Source organism: Paroedura picta, chromosome 5 (assembly GCF_049243985.1).
Source record: "Paroedura picta isolate Pp20150507F chromosome 5, Ppicta_v3.0, whole genome shotgun sequence".
Lineage (NCBI taxonomy): Eukaryota > Metazoa > Chordata > Lepidosauria > Squamata > Gekkonidae > Paroedura > Paroedura picta.
Window position 1 is genome coordinate 110,036,464 of NC_135373.1, and position 23,699 is coordinate 110,060,162.

Below are 23,699 nucleotides of genomic sequence, written 5' to 3' on the forward strand. Positions count from 1 at the left end.
ATTTTGACCCAATGATTTCCTTCACTGAGTCCCCCTCCCCAGAATTAAACCCAAACAAATGGGTTTACAAACTAAGTTTGCTACTTCTGTTTGGTCCTTGGATCTGTTAAACATTTTTATTATGCCTGTGTGCTAATTTACTGCTCACCCTCTACTGATATGGACTGGTAACTTACATTTCATCATGTCTGTGCATACATGTGAAAAATTACACCTTGAATAAAGGTCTGTTGGCCAGCTTGGTGTAGTGGTTAAGAGCAGTGGCCTCTAATCAGGAGAGCTGGGTGACCTTGGGTAGGTCACAGTTCTCTCAGAGCTCTCTCAGCATGACTTACCTCACAGGGTGTCTGTGGTGGGCAGAGGAAGGGAAGGTGATTGTAAGCCACTTTGAGACTCCTTCAGGTAGTCGAAAAGCGGGATACCAAAAACTCTCCTTAAACCTGTCCCTGGACTCAAACTTGGTTCTGTGTCTAAGATATTTACACCACTGTTTATGGATGCAGAACTAATGATGGAAAACCCCTTTACAGGGAAATTCAGAAGCAGAAAGCGCTATACAAATAACGTGTCAAGGGGAAAATGACACCGAAACAGGCGTTTCAGATCCAAAGAACAGGAATGAGAAATTCAGCCCCCGCCCATCAATTATGAGTTCCCCCCATCAGGCCAGTTAGTCCACAGCAGGGATAGTCAAACTGCGGCCCTCCAGATGTCCATAGACTACAATCCCCATGAGGCCCTGCCATGAATTGTAGTCCATGGACATCTGGAGGGCCGCAGGTTGACCGCCCCTGGTCCAGAGGTTGAAGATCCCCCGAAATTTGCAGGTGTCTCAAACGGGTCTCCAGCTTCTCCCCCTCCCCGAGAGAAAGTTCTTCTCCCGTCCCGCCTCCCCCGCCTGCCCCCGGAGTGACCTCCTTGGAGGAAGCCTCCCCGTCGGATCACATGAGGGAGCCGGCCGCTCTCCTCCCTCCCTCCTTCCCGCCGCTCAGTCGCGCCCGTCCAAGGCAGGCTCAGGTTCCCCGCGGGAGTATAAAGCCTTCCTTCGGCGGGGAAACCCGGAGAGAAGCGGGCGACGGGAGAAGGCGGAGAGGCGAGAGCCGCCTGGGCAGGGCAGGGCAGGGCAGGGCGAGGCCACGGCAAGAGGCAGCGAGCGAGCGAGCGACAGAGGCCCCCAGGCAGGCGCCCCGCCCGCCCTCCAGCCCTCCCTCCCTCCCTCCCGCCGCGAGGGAACTCGGTCAGCCGGCCAAGAGCGCAGGGGTGGCCAGCCCGCGACGCACCACGGAGAGCCGGAGCCCCTCTGAGCGGAGACGGGAGACGGCATCGCGCCTGCAAGTGAGTCTGGGGCTGGGGCGGCTTCTTGCCCGCGGGAAAGTTGCCGGGGGAGGCGAAGGCAGCGCTGCGCTCCCGGGGCGGCCTGGACGCGCTCCGGGTTTCTGTCGATTGGGAAGAGGGAGGGCTCCAGGGCAAGCGCTCGCCTCTGGCCTCGTGGGGCTCGTTCCGTCGAGGGGGACCTGCCCACCCACCCCCCTCCCCTAGCGCGGCTTGGTTGGGTGGCGGGACGCGCCCTCGGGTTGTTGCTGGGGCTTCCCTGCGGCCGGGCTCATCGGGGGCATTTCCTCTGGGCTTCCCCGGGCGTGGGAAGGCCGGTGCGCCCCGCGTGGGGGCGGCGGATGGAGGGCCAGCCCGTTTGGTTCTCCCGGGGCGAAGGCTGGAGCTTGGCGCTGAGCCCCTTGCGGGCAGAAGAGTGGAGATTTCTCCCCCCCCTCCTGCCCGGTACCAGCTCGTGTCGAGCGCTTTTGCTTCCCCCCAGCGAATGAGAATGACGCTTAGACGCCGGCCAGCCGAGTCTGGAGGTTGTGCGTCTCTCCCAGAATCTCGCGCTTTTGTTGGCTTTCAGGCTCCTTCCCTGCATTGTGGAGCTTTGGACGATGCAACTTCCTTCGACTGGGTGGGAGGGCTACATTCACAGCAGCGGGTCCCAAATTTTTCGGTATCCCGATCCAGCCAGGATTGGTTCAAAGCACGGGTAGTAAACCTGTGGTCCTCCAGATGTTCATGGACTACAATTCTCATGAGCCCCTGCCAGCATTTGCTGGCAGGGGCTCATAGGAATTGTAGTCCATGGACATCTGGAGGACCACAGGTTGACTACAACTGGAAAGTATTTTATGTTTTTGGAGGGATGGATCCTAGGTGAACCATGACATTGGCACCCATCTGGCTCAGAATTCCATTTTTGGCAGAGGTTTTTTAAAAAAACGACAAACATTGCACGACAGCTGCCCCCCACGACAAGCCCCCGAGCAAGTGGCATTCTGGTGCGCTCAGCCTTTGCATACGGAGAGGTTATGTTCTAGCCTTTGACCACTCCCTCCCTCCCTCCCTTGAGACTCCCTCCCCTGAGATTCTACGAATTTCACTTGGGTAACTACCAGGACCCATTCTGCACACACTGGATTCCGTGCCCTTTCGATGATCCTGTTTGGCACAGGGAAATCCAGCTGCAAAATCACATCGAAGGTGCATTATCCAATGTGTGTGGAATGGGGACATGATCGGTTTCAACATGCATATGCAGCAAGAAAAGTTCCTGACACAGGTATGACTTGGAAGTCTTGGCTTCCAGGGTCAGACCTTGGTTTGCAAGGTACAAAAGACAGCAAAGGAGAGGGCGGAGGTGGCCCTGGGGGAGGGATTGACCCGTGACCCCACTTTCAAAGTCTTTGCAATGCACTTTTGGGGAATTTGTGTGTGTTTTTTTTAAATCTTCAGTGAACTCGGGAAAATGTTGCTATAAAGAGACCAACAAGATTTTTGGGGTTGTAAGTCAAAGGTTCTTCCTGGAAGCTCAGGCCACAGAAACGTTTGTTGGTTTTGAGGGGGCTGCCGGACTCTTCGATTGCAAACCAACACAGCTGCCCTCTGAAACTGTAGAGCTGGCAGACAGGAACTTGGAGGCGGTGACTTTAGTTCTAATGTTAACCGAGAGGCTTGGGATTGTGAATCTCCTCGGCCTTTCAGGCGTTCACTTGCTGCTCAGAGTAGAAAATGGGGCTTGGATATTGACGACCTTGGATATGTTTTATCTTATAAGAAGGATTATACTACGAGAGATCTCACAAAGTTATATTCTCATGTAACTGGATCTTGCCCTGGAGTTTCACTTTAGCCAGCATGGCATAGTGGTCAAGGTGTTGGACTAGGACCCGGGACCCCCTGCCTTTCAGTGTAATTTACCTCACAGGGATGTTGTGCAGATAAAAAGGAGGTGGCAGAAGTGGTTTATCCAAGTAGCACATGTAGCATGTGCTATAGACCTCATGGCTTCTAGGTCCCCATGGGCCTTCATACTGATATAGTTTGGGGGTCTTCATACTTCCCTGGCTTGTGGGTCACAAGAATAAAAAAGGGGCAGTTTGCATACTCTGTGAGTAACTGAGCTGCGCATCAATTGTTGAGCGTGCACGTGGGTCATAAGTATGTAGATCCCCTTGGACATTGGGGCATTGTTTTTTGCACATCCCACCAAGGTGTGAGACATTTATTCTGCCAAGAGAAGCTGTCAGTTGTTTTCGGAGTTCCAGCTCTCCCTGGGAAGGGGCTCCTACTGCCGTTTGTGCAGCACAAGGAACAGTGCCAGCAGTGCTCTGCTAAGGCCCCAGGAATCCTTAAAATGGCTCTGGTGCTATGGGCCCTGCAGACCCTTAAGCCAGGCTTGGGAGGAGGGCGGAATACTGTCAGCCTCCCTCTGCTCCCTGGAATAAAAATATGTATGAAATCAATGTGCCCATCTGTCTCTATTGGATTTCCTGCACGGGCAAGACAATCAAGGAAGTTTTTGTATATAGAAACTCTGGGGATTGTGCTATTGGCCCCAGAGAAGTACACCTGGCCTCGACCAGGGCCAGGGCCTTTTCAGTCCTGGCCCCACCTGGTGGAATGAGCTCCCGGGAGAGCTGAGGGCCCTGACAGAGCTGTCTCAGTTCCGCAGGGCCTGTAAAATGGAGCTCTTCCGCCAGGTCTTTGGTTGAGGCCAGGTTTCAGGGACAACTGATCCCTGTTGACAGCAGAAGAAGAGTTGGTTTTTATACCCCACTTTTCTCCCTCTGGGTCAGGAGGACAGCTTGATGGGTGTTTCCCAGCTCTCTTTGAGGGAGGCAGGTAATTTAAATATTCTGTCTTCCTGCGGGAAACGCCCCTCTCAGCCAGTCTTCTTCCTGCCTCGTTAGAGGGAGCAGCTAGAGTCTAGGCGTCTCTAGGTTTTTGAAGAAGATTCCCTAGTAGTTTTTTTCCCAATCCTTCCTTTGCCTCCTCCCTTCCATTTTCCCCATTCCTCCCGGCTGGTGATCCTTTTTTTGGGCTCAATACCCCTCGGCTGCGCCGGATCGGGCAGCAAGGGAAAAGCCGGCGACGGCCGCGTGCGTTGCGGCGGCCATTTTGTTTTTCGGCGGGAAATGGCGGCGGAGCGAAGAGACGGCGGCTTTTCCTCTGAGGAGGACACCGAGCTGCGGATTGGGAGCGCCGGGGTCGGAGCAATGTCGGAGGCAGCTGGAACGGCTGCGCCCGACCCCGCAACAGCTGCATCGGCCGCGGCAGAGCAAGGACAGCGCTCAAAAGCCGCGAGAGCCGCAAAGCAGCCTAAACACCCTCCCAAGCCGACTAACACAGCGGCTACGGGTGAAGGGCAGGATCCAGGCGCGGGCCACAGGAGGAGAGAGCCGGAAGGGCCCTCAGCTGGGCAGAAGAACGTTGCAGAACGCCTGGAGGAGGGTAATGTAGAGGCCAATCAAGGCCAGTTTAATTTACCTCCAGAGTTTGTTAGGCTTATGCAGAGCACTGTACAGGCCGAGATTGCAAAGGTGTGCCAGCAGCTTCTACCCCAGGGTTCCAGAGCCTCCTCGTTCCCGTTCATCCTCCCCAGAATCCAGGGCTTCCAGAAGAAGCTATTCCCACAGGAGGTCTCCTCAGGCCTCTAGCTCCAGGCCTCGCTGGCCTACCAAGGCAGCCCGAAAGAGACCACACTGTAGTCAACAGAGATATCATTCTTCAGAGGAGGAGATGGATACCAGAGAACGAGAGGAGGGCGATTTGGAGTTTATTACAGATGAGGAGGAGGTTGAACCAATCCAGGTGCCTCCACAGACTGAGAGATTTTTTGATGTTGAAGACTTTCAGTTTCTGCTTAACAAATCCATTTCTATCCTGGATTTGAAACAGTCTGGCTCAGAGGAACCCCCTTGCAAACAGACCAGAAAATTCTACGGCCCTAAGGGTAGTGGGGAATTTTTTCCCAAACCTGAAACTAATCTAAAGAACTTTCCTTTGCCAGAATCCTTCGAGAGGAAAATAAGGGCAGAATGGGAAAAGCCGCTGGTCACGCAGGAGATCAGTTTGCCCGCATTTTTTCCTCATCCTAGCTCGGATCAGGAGAAGGTCTGGCATAAGCTGGACGTCAAGAGGGCCCTCAAGGTATACATTGCCAGGACTAGCGACTTCAGGCAGACTGAGACATTGTTTATTGGGGTCTCAGGAGACAAGAGGGGGCAGTCCTTATCCAAGGCTGCCATCAGCAGATCTGTGCGGGCATGCATAGTTGAGGCCTACAGGGCCACGGGGGAGAGGGTGCCTGAGGGCATCACCGCCCATTCCCTGCGGAGTGCGGCCGCTTCAGCCGCCTTCGCCAAGCGAGCCTCGGTGGAGGAGGTATGCAAGGCCGCGACTTGGGCCACGCCCTCCACGTTTGCAAGGCATTATAAGATTCAGCAGGGGGAGATGGAACAGGCGGCCTTCGGGCGCAGAGTTCTGTCTCACGTGATGGACCTGGGTTAACTTCCCGCCCTGGGTTTGGGACTGCTCTTTAAGGTCCCATCAAGCTGTCCTCCTGACCCAGAGGGAGAACGACCCCTGATTACTCACCGAGAGGGGTCCTTCTCCTCAGGGGTCAGGAGGACAGCTTGTCCCGCCCAGTAGGGAGGTCCATCGCGCTGTAACTTATTTAGTAGTTGTTGAGTTCTCCATTTGGAGGTTCAGGAATATATATATAAAAAAAAAAATGGCATAGGGGCATTGAGAGTAGACGCCTGACGGGTAGATTAGTTGATATAGTTCTGTTTGTGTTAGTCTTCCTTGCCCTCCTTCCTCGGTGTCTTGTCTGTGTCTAGTGTTAACGAGCTTACGTTATAGCAGTGATGGCACAGGATATGAAGGACTCTCCGGAGATACCGACTGGCTGAGAGGGGCGTTTCCCGCAGGAAGACAGAATATTTAAATTACCTGCCTCCCTCAAAGAGAGCTGGGAAACACCCATCAAGCTGTCCTCCTGACCCCTGAGGAGAAGGACCCCTCTCGGTGAGTAATCAGGGGTCGTTCTCTACCCAAAGAAGCCTCAAAGTGGCTTACAATCACCTTACCTTCCTCTCCCCGCATCAGACACCCTGTGAGGTAGGTGAGGCTGAGAGAGCTCTGCTCTGTGAACAGCTCCAATAGGACTGTGACTAGGCCAAGGTCCCCCAGCTGGCTGCATGTGGAGGAGGAGGGGGAATCAAAACCCTGTTCTCTAGATTAGAGGCTGCCGCTCTTAACCACTACACCACACTGGCCCTCAGTTGAAATTCCAGGAGAGCTCCAGGCCCTGCCTGGTGGTTGACACCTAGGAGAGATTAATGCCCAGGCAGCCAAGTCCAGGTTGCCAAGTGGGCACAAGTGGATTGTCTCCCAGCCAGCTGACTGTGGAGCTGATGTCAGGTGTTTCCAGATTCCGCCCGGCTAATGCCTTTGCGGAAGTCCGTTCCAGCAAGAAATGGAAAGGATCGAATGACCTGCTGGCTTTGTGGTGCTTGTGGTAATTAAAATGAATTGGTTTCCAGAGGATCAGATGTCGGAAGCCTACATAATGGATGGAGAAGCAACAATGGCCCAAACTGGGCAGGCGGCTGGTCCTGAGCTGGGAGGAGGACGGAGGGCAAAGGCCCCACCGAAGCAGAGAGGAAGATGCCCCCAAGGGATGCTGCAAGGGGGAGTTTAGCAAATTTCTTCTCCTCTGCTCACACATCTGTTTCCTTTTTTAACAGCATAGAACAAAATTGAGAGGGGACCCGATGGCCGTCTTTACGTATTTGAAAGGTGGTCACTTGGAGGACGGCAGGGAGCAGTTCTTGTTGGCAGCAGAGGAGAGGACCTGCAGTAATGGGTTTAAACTGCATGTAGAACAGTGCTGGCTAGATATCAGGAAAAAATGTTTATAGTCAGTGTAGTTCAGCAGGGGAATAGGAGGAGATGAGCTCCCCAGTCTTGAAGCAGTGGCTGGACAGTGACTTTTCTTGGATGCTTTAGGCTGATCCTGCATTGAGCAGGGGGTGGGACTACATGGCCCCTTCCAACTCGATACTTCAGTGATTCTACATCCATTACTTCATTATCTAGTTCAGGGGTAGTGAACCTGTGGTCCTCCAGATGTCCATGGACTACAATTCCCATGAGCCCCTGCCAGCATTTGCTGGCAGGGGCTCATGGGAATTGTAGTCCATGGACATCTGGAGGACCACAGGTTCACTACCCCTGTTAATTCAAGGGACTTGCTATGCTTCTAAGTAAAGCAGATGCTTTCTTGCTTTCATTTCTGAGGGCAGTTGTGTGCTGGCCTGCAGTAGGAAAACTAGGTTGGTGCCCAGTAGCACCTGCAAGATCTAACAAGATTTTGGGGGTTATGACCTTACGAGAGCTGGAGCTTACCTTGCCAGCTGCTCATATTTTGAGTATTGAAAGTGAAGAAGCTTTTTACTGCCTGAAGGAGTTTCAAAGTGGCTTCTCTTCCTCTCCCCACAACAGACAGCCTGTGAGGGAGGTGAGGCTGAGAGACCTCTGAGACAACTGCTCTGCAAAAACAGCACCGATAGGACTGTGACTTTCCCAAGGTCATCCAGCTGGCTGCATGTGGAGGAGCAGGGAACCAAACCCAGCCCTCCAGATTAGAGGCCTCTCACAATCTGTTTGGTCTCTAAGGTGTGACTGGACCCCAACCCAGCCCCCTCTGATTTGAGCTCTCTCTTCTTACTTTACTTTTCTCAGGTTGTATATTGCAATGAAAGATATATCTACTAACTCTCAGCTGTAAAGGCCAAGATACTTGAGTCCTCCCAGATCTAATCTGGACCACGCAGAAGAAGTGGGCAATGGGAAGACTGTGGTGAGGGCTCTGAGGTCTACATTACAGCCGTGGGAATGGTGGCTATTCCCAGAGCAGAAGTGGCCAAACTGTGGCCCTCTGGATGTCCATGGATGACCGTCACCATGAGCTCCTGCCAGCATGGCCAGTTGGCAGAGGCCCATATGAACATCTGGAAAGCCACAGTTTGTCCACCCCTGTTCTGGAGAGCTTTGAATGGCCATCTGAACAGCAGTTAGGATTTTCCCTGGTCTGGACGGCCCAGGCTAGCCAGATCTCTTTAGAGCTAGAAAGCTAAAGAAGGTTGGTCCTGGTTAGTGTTTGGATGGGAACCAACCAAGGAAGCCGGTGCTGTGATGCAGAGGTGGGAAATGGGAAACCACCTCTCAAGGTCTCTTGCCTTGAAAATTATACAGCAGGGGTGGGCAAATGCTGGCAGTGGCTCATGCGAATTGTAGTCCATGGACATCTGGAGGGCCACAGTTTGCCCACGCCTGCTCTACAGGGTTGTCCTAACTTAAAAGTAACTTGAGGACACTTTCCACCCCAAAGGGTGGAGAACAAATGTGAGTTGGGGAGGGGAGAGTGGGATTTCAATGTCCAGCTCCCATATGTCAATTTATAAGGCTCTCTTCCTGATTGGGAACCCTGGGAGAAGCAGGAGTCCTGACCTAGCATGGATTCTGGGTGGAGTTTCAGCTTTCCCCTCCTCCTAATAGTCATTCTCTGACCACAGGTTGTCTGAAAAGGACTTTCTATTAATGATCAAGCTATGGGAAACTTGGGGCAAGAAGGGCTTTTCTATGTTTTTGCACAGAAGATGACTCTTTCTGATATTTTCTTTCTATGTATATCAATATCCATTTGTCTGTATATGAAAGGAAATTATAGCCCCCCTAATTTGGGAGTGGGGTTTCTTTGGCAGCAATTTGGTGATTTCTCCTCCTCCCCCCCCAAAATGGGAAGGAACTTCTCATTAATACTTTTTTATTACTGCTTTTACATAGCAGTTTGCAAGGGAACAGGTGTTGGGAGAAGATGGAATTCTGCCTTCTCCTGAGTCAGGCCATTTGTTTATTAAGCTTAGCATTTTGATTCTGGAAGTGGCTTCCCATGATCTCTTTCGCATTGCCTTCTACATGGTTCTCCCCACCGGAGATGATGGGGATTGAACTTGGGATTTTTTACGTGTAAAGCGGATGCTTTACCATTCAGCCACAGCTAGAGGCTGAAGAGTTAGCATAGAGCAGGGATTCCAAACCAGGGGTCCATGAGAGCTCCAGAGGGGACCGCGGAATTTCCCCTCCTGTCTGAATGGACTCGGCCACAAGCTAGGCCACATTGCTCCCCTCATCCCCTCTCAAGCATGAGTGAGTTCTCTCATGATCTCTGTGCCTTTGAGGGGGTGGAGCCTTCATGCCTACACCCGCCTTAATCCATGTCCGGTCTTTCCTCCCCCTCAGTCATCCTCAAGATTGCCTGTCAATGCAGATGATTATGTCACTTCTGGTGACCTGTAACTTATGGCGGATGGGCAGGGAGATGTGGCCAGCTGACATCACTTCTGAGGAGTGAGGAACACGCCACGAGCTTCCAACGCCTCCCCCAGCTTGCGCCTGTCAATCACTCCTGACAACCAATCACCTCGCAGTATGCCACTTTAAACCCCAGTGGTTCGCTGCAAACTCTTTTTTTTTAATATGAATTATGCGATGAAATGAAAATCCATTAATTCACATATGCATTGGATGGGACACATTTTTCAGCCATCTTGCAGCTTCGCAAACGCCTATTCGTTGCTTCAGCGGCTTCGCCATTTTTTAAAAAGACAGCAAAACCCCGCTCCCAGAAATGAAGGAGGCAGAAGTGAGGGCGGGACTTCTCCTTACGTGATGACTACTGCCCTCTCCTCCTGACTCTCCCATGGCTGGCTGCTTGCAGCAGCTGGCGGGATTTCCCCAGGGGAATCCACTTTTTGGTATTACACTGATCTCGCTAAAAATCGGAAGATGTATCGAGATCAGCGCTGGGAGGAGGTGGAAAGCTGATGCCGTCGTTTAAACCCAAACAAAAAAAGTGACTGCATAAGGTGAGAGTCCCGCTGCTTTTTCTCTGTGCGGAATGGCCCTAGAACTTGCAACAGGTAGGAGTCTGGGTAGTGGGAGGTCACAGGGTGATGCCACACCACTCTAGGAATCTCTGGCAGCTCCTAGAGCAGACTGGTATCACTTCCAGGTTTTCCCCAGGTCTTCACACCATCACCCAATGCCATTTTTAAAGATTATTATTCTCCTGGAGGTGGTGGCGGCAGCAGTGGTGGGAAATGAGATCCGGAAGGGGTGGGTGGGTAGAATTCCCTGCCCCGCTGCGGGGGAACTGGCAGCCCTGCTTCAGAAACAGAAAGAGCGAAGAGGAGTGAGTGGCCTCCCAGAGGATTCCTTCCGAAGGCTAATAGGATAATGGAACAAGTTCCATGATCTCAGAAGTGTGGATTTGATGAAACAGCAGAGAGCCCCACTTAGCCATTTGGTAATAACATCCAGATTGAATTTACGGTGGATCGATATGGATAAATATTAAAAAGCTTTGTGGTTGCAGGGGGGAAAAATTGAGAGGAAAGTATTGAGTTTCTGTCTGGGTCGTTCTGTGGGCACAGGGTGCACTCAAGGAAGACACGAGGACAGCTTGCTTGCAGCAGGAATGACATAGTCCAGAAACAGTGGTGGAGTCAGAAAACAGTCCCCTCCAAGGCCCCAAGTCAGTAGAGACGAGCTCTGCTCTGTGATAATAAGCTCAACTCTTCCTTGGCTTCCTTTGCTCTGCGTATTGTGGAATCCCACCCTTTAAAAGTAGCAGTGATGAAATGGCCAGCAGATGAACATTCACGTGTTCTGGATTTGTTTTGTTAAATTTAATTTTTTTTTAAGGACACTTGGGTGAACTAAGGAATGATTACATTCTTCAGGCTTAAAGAGAACTGATGACGTTTGAGGATTTGCCTCTGCCCCTGTGGAGATCCAGCTTGAGTGGGAAGGGAAGGGAAGAGGGGGTTTGACCCTTAAAGCCAAATTCAGTGTGTCCATTGACCTTTTTTTGTGCCTCCCAGGTGCCAGCTGTGGGTTGGGAAATTCCTGGTGATTTGGGGGTGGGGCCCGGATAGAGTTTCTATGCATATCCTTAATATCAAGGGCGGTATAGAAAAATAATAAAAATAAATAAATAAAGTTGGGGTGGGGGGAGAAGCTCATTGAGGTGTGCAGGGCCATGCAGTCCTACCTCCAAAGCTGCCATTTCCTCCGAGGAAACTTATTTCTGCAGATCAGGAGAATTTCAGGCCCCACCTGCAGGCCAGTAATGTTGGCTGAGCTTAAATATGCAAAGACAGCAGAGCACCAAGATACTTAGAAGAATATAATAGCTTTGTTTAGAAGAGAAACAACTTTGTATAGAAAGAAAGGGGAGGGTGAGAGAGTCCTAATTCACTGTCTAACTGTTGTATGCATTAATTTATTCTGTTCTGGAGACAAGCTGGGAGGAAATACGTACAAAAGAGCAGGAAGTTTCCAAAGGAGCCAATCAGGACACTGGAGGTGTATTTGAAAAACAACAGTGTTTTTTCTAGTGATACTAAATACACACCTCCTTCAATGCCCTCGGTAGGATATTCTTTATGTGATTTTGAATCATGAACACTACAGATGAAGAAGAAGAGTTGGTTCTTATATGCTGCTTTTCTCTACCCGAAGGAGGCTCAAAGCAGCTTATGGTCGCCTTCCCATTCCTCTCCCCACAACAGACACCCTGTGGGGTGGGTGAGGCTGAGAGAGCCCTGATATCACTGCTCAGTCAGAACAGTTTTATCAGTGCCGTGGCGAGCCCAAGGTCACCCAGCTGGTTGCATGTGGGGGAGTGCGGAATCGAACCCGGCATGCCAGATTAGAAGTCTGTACTCCTTAACCACTACACCAAACTGGCTCTGACATATTCAAACAAGCAACCCTATATTGGTGTGAGCCTCATAATAAAGCTGGGATTTCCGAACCAGAGGAAACAACTCCATAACGTCTCTTTGGGCATTTCTTCATGTCAGAAGTGAAAGTAGGAAAGGATTGTCCTCTTGACTTGAGTGTAGTCATGATAAATCTGCCTGACCTTCATACCCCACACTGCATGTGTGTGTTCTTTTTAAACCCAGAAATAATTTCCAGAGCTCATTGGATATCGTAAGCAGCCGCTCACGCGGAGTCTGCAACTGGACGCAAATGTTTGCTGAAGTGATAATTGCCACGTGGCCGATTGGCATCTAGAAAACATTGACAAATGCGGACCTTTCGTCTTATCTTTGCTAGGCTGTATATATCTCAGCAGCACGGGGGCTGTTTAGCGCTAAGTAAGATTGAACAAAGGGTGTCTCTTGGGGTCAGGTGTATTTGTCTACAGTAAATAGGGATTTTGGCGGAAAGCAGGTCAATAGCTTTTTCAAATTGATTCTGAGAATGTTTTCATCTTTGGTTAAACTCGGAGGGGACCTCTAATCAGTTACAACAGAATATACTCACCATTGATCTTCTCCATAGCCTTGTTTTGATGATCACTTAGTAGGTTAAAAGCTGGCAATCTATAAGGAATCCATCAGCTGACTGCAACTTAGCTTGCTTGGTGTCACCTTGATATGTACAGTTCTTAGAACCTTTTCAGATTGGGGTAGGTTCAAAAGCACTTTTCATAGTTAGGCCCCCAGGTTTCTCCTTGACCACCAGTGGGGGGCAGAGGGTGAGTAGTCCCCCCAGCTCCAAATTGGGAAATTCCTAGAGATTGGGAAATTCCTAGAGATGGTCGTGGGGCCTGAGGACAATAGGGACCTCAGTGGGATACACCATACAGTCCATACTCCATAGCATTCATTTTCTCTGTTTATATTTAGGCTTATAGGGCGCCCTTCTCTAAACAGGCTTGTGGTGGCTCACAACAGCTTGAAAACCCGTTAAGCAGTTAAAAACCCATACAAAGTCAATATCTACATTTTAAAATTTCATCAACTGTCAGCTAAGCGCAAGATGGCGGGAGTAGGAGTTTGACCAGGGGTGGTGGGGGACATTCAGATAGTCATGATGATTCTTGGTCTCAACCAAATGCCTGGTGGAAGAGTGCCATTGTACAGGCCCTCCAGAAATTAGGAATCTCCATAAGGCCCTGTATCTCTGCTGGTATTTCATTCCACTAGGCTGGAGCCAGGGCTAAGTGTACCTCTGGGGCTGGGGGTCACCAGAAATTTGGAATTTACTGAACAGAGTGTTCTTGAGAAGGGGGGGGACGTATTCGGAGAGGCAGTCACTCAGGTATGCAGGTCCCAAACCACGTAAGGCCTTAACTGATCTCTATAGGTGGGGGATGAGCTGTAACTTCAAGAGATGCCCAGGCTTCACCTGGAGCAAGAATAGTCAGGACTTCTATCAGAACATAGTAATTTACCCCCCCCCCCCACACACACGCGCACACACTTCTTAGAGCCGGTGGCCGCCTGTATATTATTACTGGTTTAAAATAAGCTATTGGATAGAGATCCATTATATTTGAAAATTGACTAATTGGAGGACTTCCCACTGAGGAAAGTTGATTTCCATTGAAAACGGACATTACCAGGATGCCGTTCTGGTAGAAGTCCTGAAAATCAAGGAATAAGAAAAGAAAGAATATAAGGAGAGACTATTCTTGCTTTTGATGTTATTTAGTTTATTGTATTACCTTTGGATGAGTCTCTTGTGGCGCAGAGTGGTAAGGCAGGAGACATGCTGTCTGAAGCTCTGCCCATGAGGCCGGGAGTTCAATCCCAGCAGCCGGCTCAAGGTTGACTCAGCCTTCCATCCTCCCGAGGTTGGTAAAATGAGTACCCAGCTTGCTGGGGGGTAAACGGTAATGACTGGGGAAGGCACTGGCAAACCACCCCGTATTAAGTCTGCCATGAAAATGCTGGAGGGCGTCACCCCAAGGGTCAGACATGACCCAGTGCTTGCACAGGGGATACCTTTACCGTTACCTATTGCCTTTGGATAGATTTCCTTTTCTGTATTTGTATTCACTTTGAAGCCGTCCTATTTATCTTGTTTCACCTGGAGGCTGGCATCACATTCCTTTTTCAGATGTCTGTGACTTTCAACAGCCTTTTCATTTCTCCAGAGGTGGGGAATGGGGCTATATTGCCTTTTTACGAAGCTGTGATGAAGAACCATAATTTGGGCTCCCGAGCCCGTTATTAGACTGGACCCGGGATGCTGGGGATGTACCCCTGTTATACCATCCCAAATCTTGACAGGAACCTATACTGGATGGAGAACTGGAAATGTTAAGAAATGAGTTACTGTTGTTACCATCATGCAGTTTGTGGTTTTTGCGGATACGGGGGGGGGGATTGTATTTTATGACGTTACATGATTATTTTGTGCTTGGGAACGGTGGTATATAAAATAAATAAAAAGAAGCTGTAATGGAAACATCACTTGGGGTTACTGGAGCATGCTTACCGACTGGTAATGAACAGGCCCACCTCCAAGCAGGAATCTTCCCTCACCTGAATGCTATATTCACTGTGCATTTTGCAATCCGTGTCCTAGAAACTGCAGCTTAATGCCCTTGCCTATGTATTGTCAAGGGGTGGGGGAGACATTAATCCAGGCTGCATTTCCCCATCTTTAGTGCAAAGAGTCCTTGCTGTTACTTGGGGGAAGGCCTGCGAGATGCCCTGATTGTCTCCCAGTGGCCCTTGTCACCTGACTGAGCTGTTTGTTTGGATTGCTGTGTTCCCAGAGGTCACAATGGTGTTTTTGTTTGTGAGAGCGCCTCTCCCGCTTCCATTAACAGCTTGCCTGCATGCAGCTGAGCTTACAATGGGGACCAAGACAGGGTAAGGCGGGCAGGGAGAATCCTGTTGCTTATGTTTCCTTCCCAGGGTAATTTGTAAACTTTTAACCAGCGTTTGTGTGTTTTCCTCATTACATTTCCCTCCCCCTCATTTGGAATTTCCCTTTCTGGGGAGTCAGACATCCAGAATACATAACTGAAACAACTGGAGGATTTCTGATGAATAGGTTCTAAAAGACCAGGTATATCATCTGAGGAGAAATCTGAAAGGCGCTTTGTGAGAGAAAAAGAACAGGAAAAGAGGTTTCCCTTAGCATATGTTGCAGAGGACTGGATAAACAGAGGAATAGGAAGTACCAAAGTCTGTATGTATATAAATAGTGTGCATGTGTTGGCTATATGTTTATGGTTGCCAACCTCCAATTGTCACCTGGACATCACCCAGTATTTCAGTTGACCTCCAGATGACCAAGATCAGTTCCCCTGGAGAAAATGGCTGCTTTAGAGGGTGAACTCTTTGGCATTATATCCTGTTGAGTGGTCCTTCCTGTCCTTATATCTTGCTGCCACCAAACTCCGTTTCCAAAATCACCAAATATTTCCCAACCCGGAGCAGGCTGTTAGAGGCCTAGAAAACTAGGTTTGCCAGTCTTCATGTGGGGGCAGGTGGAGAAAGTTTCCTGCTTCATTGTGAGACTTCCTTCTCTCTGGTGACACTGCCTACCACCACCTGGTTGGGTGGCAGGGAAAAATGGCAGGAGGAATTTTGGGTATCACTTCCATTGTGACCCTGAGGGTGCCATAATAGCATTGGGACCTCTCTCCTTCCTCAACCCGGTGGGGTGGCAGCAGGAAGGGATGGTGGGGGGGTGGGGGGGAGGTGGCAAGCCTTCTCTTTTGGGAATAGAGTTGCCAGGCCTCTCTTGGCAACCGGCAGAGAATGGGGAGGGGACTTGTCAGGAAGGAGGGAAGCCCAAGTGATGTGGCTACATCACTTTTGGCATGCCCAGGAAATGACTTCATCATGTCCAGGCAGTGCTCTGGTATTTGGGCAAAAACTCTATGGTAAAGATGGCTTTGATGGAAAAAAATGGTTGCATAATTCAGGTTCCTGAAAAATTAACATTATTTTTAAAATTCAGTTTTTTAGTCCTTGTGTGTGAAGCGCTATCAAGTCTTTTCCGACTTACAGCAATCCAGTGAATTAATGTTTGCCTATTACTGACATCCTTGCAGAGTTCTTGCAAACTGAGGGCCGTGGCTTCCCTGTCCTCATGATGGGTCTTCCTCTTTTCCTGCTGCCTTCAGCTTTTCTTGACCTTGTTGTCTTTTCCAGTCTCTTGTTGTCAGCTCAGAATGTGTCCAAAGTATGAGAACCTCAGTTTGGTCATTTTAGCTTCTAGGGCCATAGAAATTAAAGCATACAGAGTAACACTTGGAAATATGTTAGAGGTAAGAAGTTCCTGTTTACCAAGATTTTTGGTGGTTTCAGGGATAGATTTTTTGCCTTAATTCAGTGGTTTTCAACCTTCCTAATGCCGCGACCCTTTAATACCGTTCCTCATGTTGGGGTGACCCCCAACCATAAAATTATGCAGGTGTTCTTTCACAGAAATGAAACCAAAACTGACCAATGGCATGAAGATCCATTGTTCATGATTGTATATAAATTCCCCCCCCCCCGGGTTTCTCAGTTCAGTTCTGTCTTTTGTCCCACCATGCCGATCTCACTGTTTTCCACTGCTCCAGACAGACAAATGTTCTATTTCAATCTACCCCGCAAGGCTGTTGTGTGGATGGCATCCCCTTGGCCAAGCTGCTTGCCCTGCTGCAACCCCTCTGAAACAGTTGTTCGGCCCCCAAAACAGTTGTCCGACCCCCATGTTGACAACCACTGCCTTAAATAAAGGTCTTTCCTACACCCAACGGTGAATTGCATAGAGCAGGGGTGGCCAGACTGTGGCTCTCCAGATGTTCATGGATTACAATTACCATGAGCCCCTGCCACAGTTTGGCCTCCCCTGGTAGAGAGCATATTTATAGAGAAAAGTGGGATAAAAGGCTTTTAAAGACAACTTGACCAGAATAAATTATGCTTTGCATATTTACCTAGTTTTCTTACATTACTGAGGACGCATAATTTCTGTTGCCTGGGCACTAATATTAGGGTTTTGTTTTGTCTTTGAGATCAGAAGAAATATCAGGCTGGTTACTGTGAAGGCAGCTGTGGGCGGAGTGTTACTGGAATGCCAAAGGCTTTTGAGAATCAGTGAAATGGTCCCATGATGTTTTCACTTGTTGATTAATTCCTGTAACTTAAGGTAGATCTTTCCACAAATGGAAACAGCCAAGTATCTGTGGAGTGGGTGTTTACAAAATCAGCAACACAAGTGCAGCTATTAGGTTAAATCCATCTCAATGGAATAAATTCAAAAGTCAAAAATGTACAATGACTTGCTAAAAACTGACCTAGTTCAATTTCCTTTGTATGTCAATCACTAGAAGTGGTTATTCTTCATGAATTTTGCATTATGCTCTAAGCTAGTGGTTTCCGGCCCACTAGCAGGGGTGCCAATTTGGGTTGGGAATTCCTGGGAATTTGGGGATGAGACCTGGGGATGGCAGGATTTGGGAAGGGAGAGACTTCAACTGAGTACAATGCCATAGGATCCACCCTCCAAATCAACCATTTTCACCAGGCGAACTGATATCTGTAGTCTGAAGATCAGTTTTCACTCTGGGAGTTCTCTAGGCTTCACCTGGATGTTGGCAACTTTTCAGCAAGTGACCCCCCCAAAAAAAAACAACAACAACAGACTATATGTGTAATTCATTAAACTGCAAACCACTTTCAAAAGGTGCACAATCAACGGATGGGTTAGGACCCACAATATGGGAAATGCTGCTTAACACAACCCGTTTTTGATACCTAAGAGACTTTATTCTCAATTTAACTTGTGTGGTCATGTGTAACTGATGAATGAGCTGAGGATGAGTTATGAAACTGGCTCATATTGGGTGCTACTTCTTTTGTACACTCTCTTGTACAATGCTAAAGTGAAGACATTTTCACAATATTCTGCTTTATACTGTGAGGATGCATGGTTTCATCCAGAAATTCATCCAATTGATGTCTTCTTCGTTGGAACATATGCGATTGCTGAGCCACACACTTACCCTTTTGAGTGAGGCCTTATCCCGGGTGATTTCCCTCTGGGTTGTTTTGATTTCCAGATTAATAGTTATGCATTTCCCACACAGTTTTAGGAATAGCATATTTGACTGAAATTAGGCCTTGGTCATGTAGTAATTTAGTACAGCTATTTTTCTGCATGGTCAACTAGTGCAGTAATCCAGAGGGATGCCTGTGGGATCCAAGGCTCCTACGGACAAGTTTTCTAGTGCCTACTTATTTCCTGTAGATAAAATCCAAGTGGGACACAACTCCAGGGAGTCTGTAGACACTCCTTACCTGTGAATGGCCCATCAAAGCACTAAACTCCTCCCAGGGAGGTGCAACACATCCACATGACCTTTGTTTGACCACTGAAGAAAAGACTTATTTTTGGGGAGTGGGGGATTACAATTTACCAATAGCTGTGCAGGGAACATCCTTCCCTCTTTTTTGGGAAACAGAAACCAAACAGAATCTCTTCCTCAAAGCAGAGAGATGGTCCTGCTCACTCACGGAGGCAATTTCTTTGTGTTGGTATTATCTAGGTTTTTTGAAAATTCCAAAAGAGCCTGCAGGTTCAATAAGGTTGGGAGCCCTGAATTAATCCATCACACCAAAGTATAGGCTTATAGGGACTGGAGATGGAGTTAATTACTTTTCCTATTAAAAAAGCTGTCCACACAAATGAGGTGACCTCTTGGCTGTTCTGCTAGCTGGAACATGTTCCGACTTAATGTAAGACCAGAGATATGATTGGGCACCTCTTGCTAATCACTCAACTCCTGTTGCATAACACCACATTCGCAGACCTTTTTGCTTATCACCATTCTTTGGTTTGGCATGGCTTAGCTTAGGGTTTGTCAAGTCTTTTAAACTTGAGGACCCCATTTTGAACTTTATAAGCATTAATCTCCAGGTCCCCACAAGCCCCTCCTTAATGGGAAAATGATTGGTGTGCACCAGGATCTGTTCTAATCCACCACTGGCATTACAACAGGACAAAGAATCACAGAATCATAGAGTTGGAAGGGACCTCCAGGGTCATCTAGCCAAACCCCATGCACAATGCGGGAACTCAGAAGAAGAAGAAGAAGAAGAGTTGGTTCTTATATGCCGCTTTTCCCTACCCAAAGGAGGCTCAAAGCGGCTTACAGTTGCCTTCCCATTCCTCTCCCCACAACAGACACCCTGTGAGGTGGGTGAGGCTGAGAGAGCCCTGATATCACTGCTCGGTCAAAACAGTTTTATCAGTGCCGTGGCGAGCCCAAGGTCACCCAGCTGGTTGCATGTGGGGGAGTGCAGAATCGAACCCGGCATGCCAGATTAGAAGTCCGCACTCCTAACCACTACACCAAACTGGCTCTCCAGAACTATCTGCCCACCCACAGGGACCCCAATTGTATACCCCCTCCCCCCCCCAAAATCTCCAGAATCCAGCCTGACCTGGAGGAAATTCACCTGCCATCCCACAGTAAAGGTAAAGGTATCCCCTGTGCAAACACTGAGTCATGTCTGACCCTTGGGGTGATGCCCTCTAGCGTTTTCATGGCAGACTCAATACGGGGTGGCTTGCCAATGCCTTCTCCAGTCATTACCGTTTACCCCCCAGCAAGCTGGGTACTCATTTTACCGACCTCGGAAGGATGGAAGGCTGAGTCAACCTTGAGCCGGCTGCTGAGATCGAACTCCCAGCCTCATGGGCAGATCTTTCAGACTGCATGACTGCTGCCTTACCACTCTGCGCCACAAGAGGCTCTTTTGCAATTAGCAATTCCCTGGGTATGGAAGGAAAGGCCACAAGAGACAAACACTGGCACTTTCCTTCCTGCCCACCCACTCATATTTGCCTAAGTTCTTAAATTCAGCATTTATTGCACTCCCTTCTAGAATCAGCTGAAGGCAAGAGAGAGCAAGAAGCAGAATCTACTACCATACATTCCTTGTTTCTCTAGTTTTGTGGTTAACATAGCGATTTTGGAGGCAAAACCCAGCTTTTTAGAAGAAAGTATGACAAAAACCCCCCTTCAAGTATGACAAAAACCCCCCTTCAAGGATCGCTGCCTTGTTGTGGCAAGGGGGCTTGCGTAGTTCAGTGAAGCTATGAGCTATGCCGTGCAGGGCCACCCAAGACGGACAGGTCATAGCTGAGAGCTCTGACAAAAGGTGATCCACTGGAGAAGGCAATGGCAAACCACTCCAGTATCTTTGCCATGAAAACTCTATGGACAGTTCCAATAGGCATAACGATATGACGCTGGAAGATGAGCCCCTCAGGTCGGAAGGTGTCCAATATGCTACTGGGGATGAGCAGACGGCTAGTACGAGTAGCGCCAGAATGAATGAAGCGGCTGGGCCAAAGCCGAAAGGACGCTCAGTTGTGGAAGTAACTGGTGGCGAAAAGACAGTCCGATGCTGTAAAGATTTTTATTCCATAGGAACCTGGAACGTCAGATCCATGAATCAAGGCAAGCTGGACGTGGTTAAACAAGAAATGAGAAGACTGAACATCGACATTTTAGGAATCAGTGAACTAAAATGGACAGGAATGGGTGAATTTAATTCAGATGACCATCAGGTATACTACTGTGGACAAGAATCTCGCAGAAGAAATGGAGTAGCATTCATAATCAATAAGAGAGTAGGAAAAGCAGTCTTGGGATACAATCCCCAAAATGACAGAATGATCTCAGTTCGAATCCAAGGCAAACCATTCAACATCACAGTGATCCAGGTCTACGCCCCAACCACTGCTGCTGAAGAGGATGAAGTTGATCAGTTCTATGAAGCCCTACAACACCTTCTAGAAGCAACGCCCAAAAATGATGTGCTTATCATCATGGGGGATTGGAATGCTAAAGTAGGAAGCCAAAAGATAACCGGGATAACAGGCAAGTTTGGCCTTGGAGTACAAAATGAAGCAGGGCACAGGCTGGTAGAATTTTGTCAAGAGAATACAATGGTCATAGCAAACACTCTTTTCCAGCAACCCAAGAGACGACTCTACACATGGACATCACCAGACGGTCAACACAGAAATCAGATTGACTATGTGCTCTGCAGCCAAAGATGGAAAAGTTCTATCCAGTCAATAAAAACAAGACCAGGAGCTGATTGTGGTTCAGATCATGAGCTTCTTGTTGCAAAATTTAGGCTTAAATTGAAGAAAGTAGGGAAAAGCACTAGGCCACTCAGGTATGAACTAAATCATATCCCTGACGAATACACAGTGGAGGTGACAAATAGATTTAAGGAATTAGATCTGATAGACAGAGTGCCTGAAGAACTATGGACGGAGGTTCGCAACATTGTACAAGAGGTAGCAACTAAAACCATCCCAAAGAAAAAGAAATGCAAGAAATCAAAATGGCTGTCTGAGGAAGCTTTACAAATAGCTAAGGAGAGAAGGGAAGTGAAAGGCAAGGGAGAAAGAGAAAGATACACCCAATTGAATGCAGAATTCCAGAGAAAAGCTAGAAGAGATAAGAATGCCTTCTTAAATGAACAGTGCAAACAAATAGAAGAAAACAATAGAATGGGGAGGACCAGAGATCTTTTCAAGAAAATTGGAGATATGAAGAGAACGTTTCATGCAAAGATGGGTATGATAAGGGACCAAAATGGTAGGGACCTCACAGAAGCAGAAGAGATCAAACAAAGGTGGCAAAATTATACAGAAGAACTATACAAGAGCGAGCTTAACATCCCTGATGACCACAATGGGGTAGTTACTGACCTGGAGCCAGACATCCTGGAATGTGAAGTCAAATGGGCCTTAGGAAGTCTGAGCAACAATAAAGCTAGTGGTAGTGACAGCATTCCAGTTGAACTATTCAAAATCTTAAAGGACGATGCAGTAAAAGTGCTACACTCAATATGCCAGCAAATTTGGAAAACTCAACAATGGCCACAGGATTGGAAAAGGTCAGTTTACATTCCAATCCCAAAGAAGGGCAATGCCAAAGAATGTTCAAACTACCGCACCATCGCACTAATTTCTCATGCTAGTAAAGTTATGCTCAAAATCCTACAAGCTAGGCTCCAGCAATATGTGGACCGAGAACTTCCAGAAGTACAGGCAGGATTTCGAAGAGGCAGAGGAACTAGAGATCAAATTGCCAACATACGCTGGATCATGGAGAAAGCTAGGGAGTACCAGAAGAACGTCTACTTCTGCTTCATTGACTATGCTAAAGCCTTTGATTGTGTGGAGCACAACAAATTGTGGCAAGTTCTTAAAGAGATGGGAATACCAGAGCATCTTATTTGTCTCTTGAGAAATTTATATGCAGGTCAAGAAGCAACAGTGAGAACTGAACATGGAATCACTGACTGGTTCAAAATTGAGAAAGGAGTTCGGCAAGGCTGTATACTGTCGCCTTGCCTATTTAACTTGTATGCAGAGCACATCATGAGAAATGCGGGATTAGAGGAGTCACAAATTGGGATCAAGATTGCAGGGAGAAATATCAACAACCTCAGATATGCAGATGATACCACTCTAATGGCAGAAAGTGAAGAGGAACTAAAGAGCCTGTTGATGCGGGTGAAGGAGGAGAGTGCCAAAGTTGGCTTGAAACTCAACATCAAGAAAACAAAGATCATGGCATCCGGCCCTCTCAATTCCTGGCAAATAGAAGGGGAAGAAATGGAGATAGTGACAGATTTTATTTTCCTGGGCTCCAAGATCACTGCAGATGGGGACTGCAGCAAAGAAATTAAAAGACGCTTGCTCCTGGGGAGGAAAGCTATGGCAAATCTAGACAGCATCCTAAAAAGCAGAGACATCACCCTGCCAACAAAAGTGCGTTTAGTCAAGGCTATGGTCTTCCCAGTTGCAATGTATGGCTGCGAAAGTTGGACCATAAGGAAGGCCGAGCGTCAAAGAATTGAGGCTTTTGAACTCTGGTGCTGGAGAAGACTCTTGCGAGTCCCTTGGACTGCAAGGCGAACAAACCAGTCAGTCCTAGAGGAGATCAGCCCTGACTGCTCCTTAGAAGGCCAGATCCTGAAGATGAAACTCAAATATTTTGGCCACCTCATGAGAAGGAAGGACTCCCTGGAGAAGAGCCTAATGCTGGGAGAGATCGAGGGCACAAGAAGAAGGGGACGACAGAGAATGAGGTGGATGGATGGAGTCACTGAAGCAGTAGGTGCAAACTTAAATGGACTCCGGGGAATGGTAGAGGACAGGAAGGCCTGGAGGATCATTGTCCATGGGGTCGCGATGGGTCGGACACGACTTCGCACATAACAACAATAACAACAATGACAAAAACTGAGAGGGTACATAGACCACTTAGATTTTGGGAATTACGCTTGTTTAAATACAACCAAATCTCCCCATACCTGTTCCCTCAGGTAAATTATATGTCAGTTAGGGTTGTCAGATCTCGTGGTGGCAGTGGCAAGAGTCCTCTGCTGGTGAGGGGGAACCTACTCCCCAAAAAGTGGGAGATCCATCCAACTTACAACAACACACCGACATCACTCCCCTTGTCA

The 23,699-nt window shown here is 48.5% G+C and overlaps 1 protein-coding gene across 1 annotated transcript in view; it reads left to right on the top strand.

The window, feature by feature from the left end:
- Positions 1 to 979: 979 nt before the first annotated feature.
- PTN (pleiotrophin) overlaps positions 980 to 23,699 on the top strand; it is a 90,323-nt gene continuing 67,603 nt past the window's right edge. Inside the window, exon 1 of the mRNA XM_077339890.1 lies at positions 980 to 1,335. The gene's annotated coding sequence lies outside the window, so the exon portion shown is untranslated. The remainder of the gene's footprint in view (positions 1,336 to 23,699) is intronic.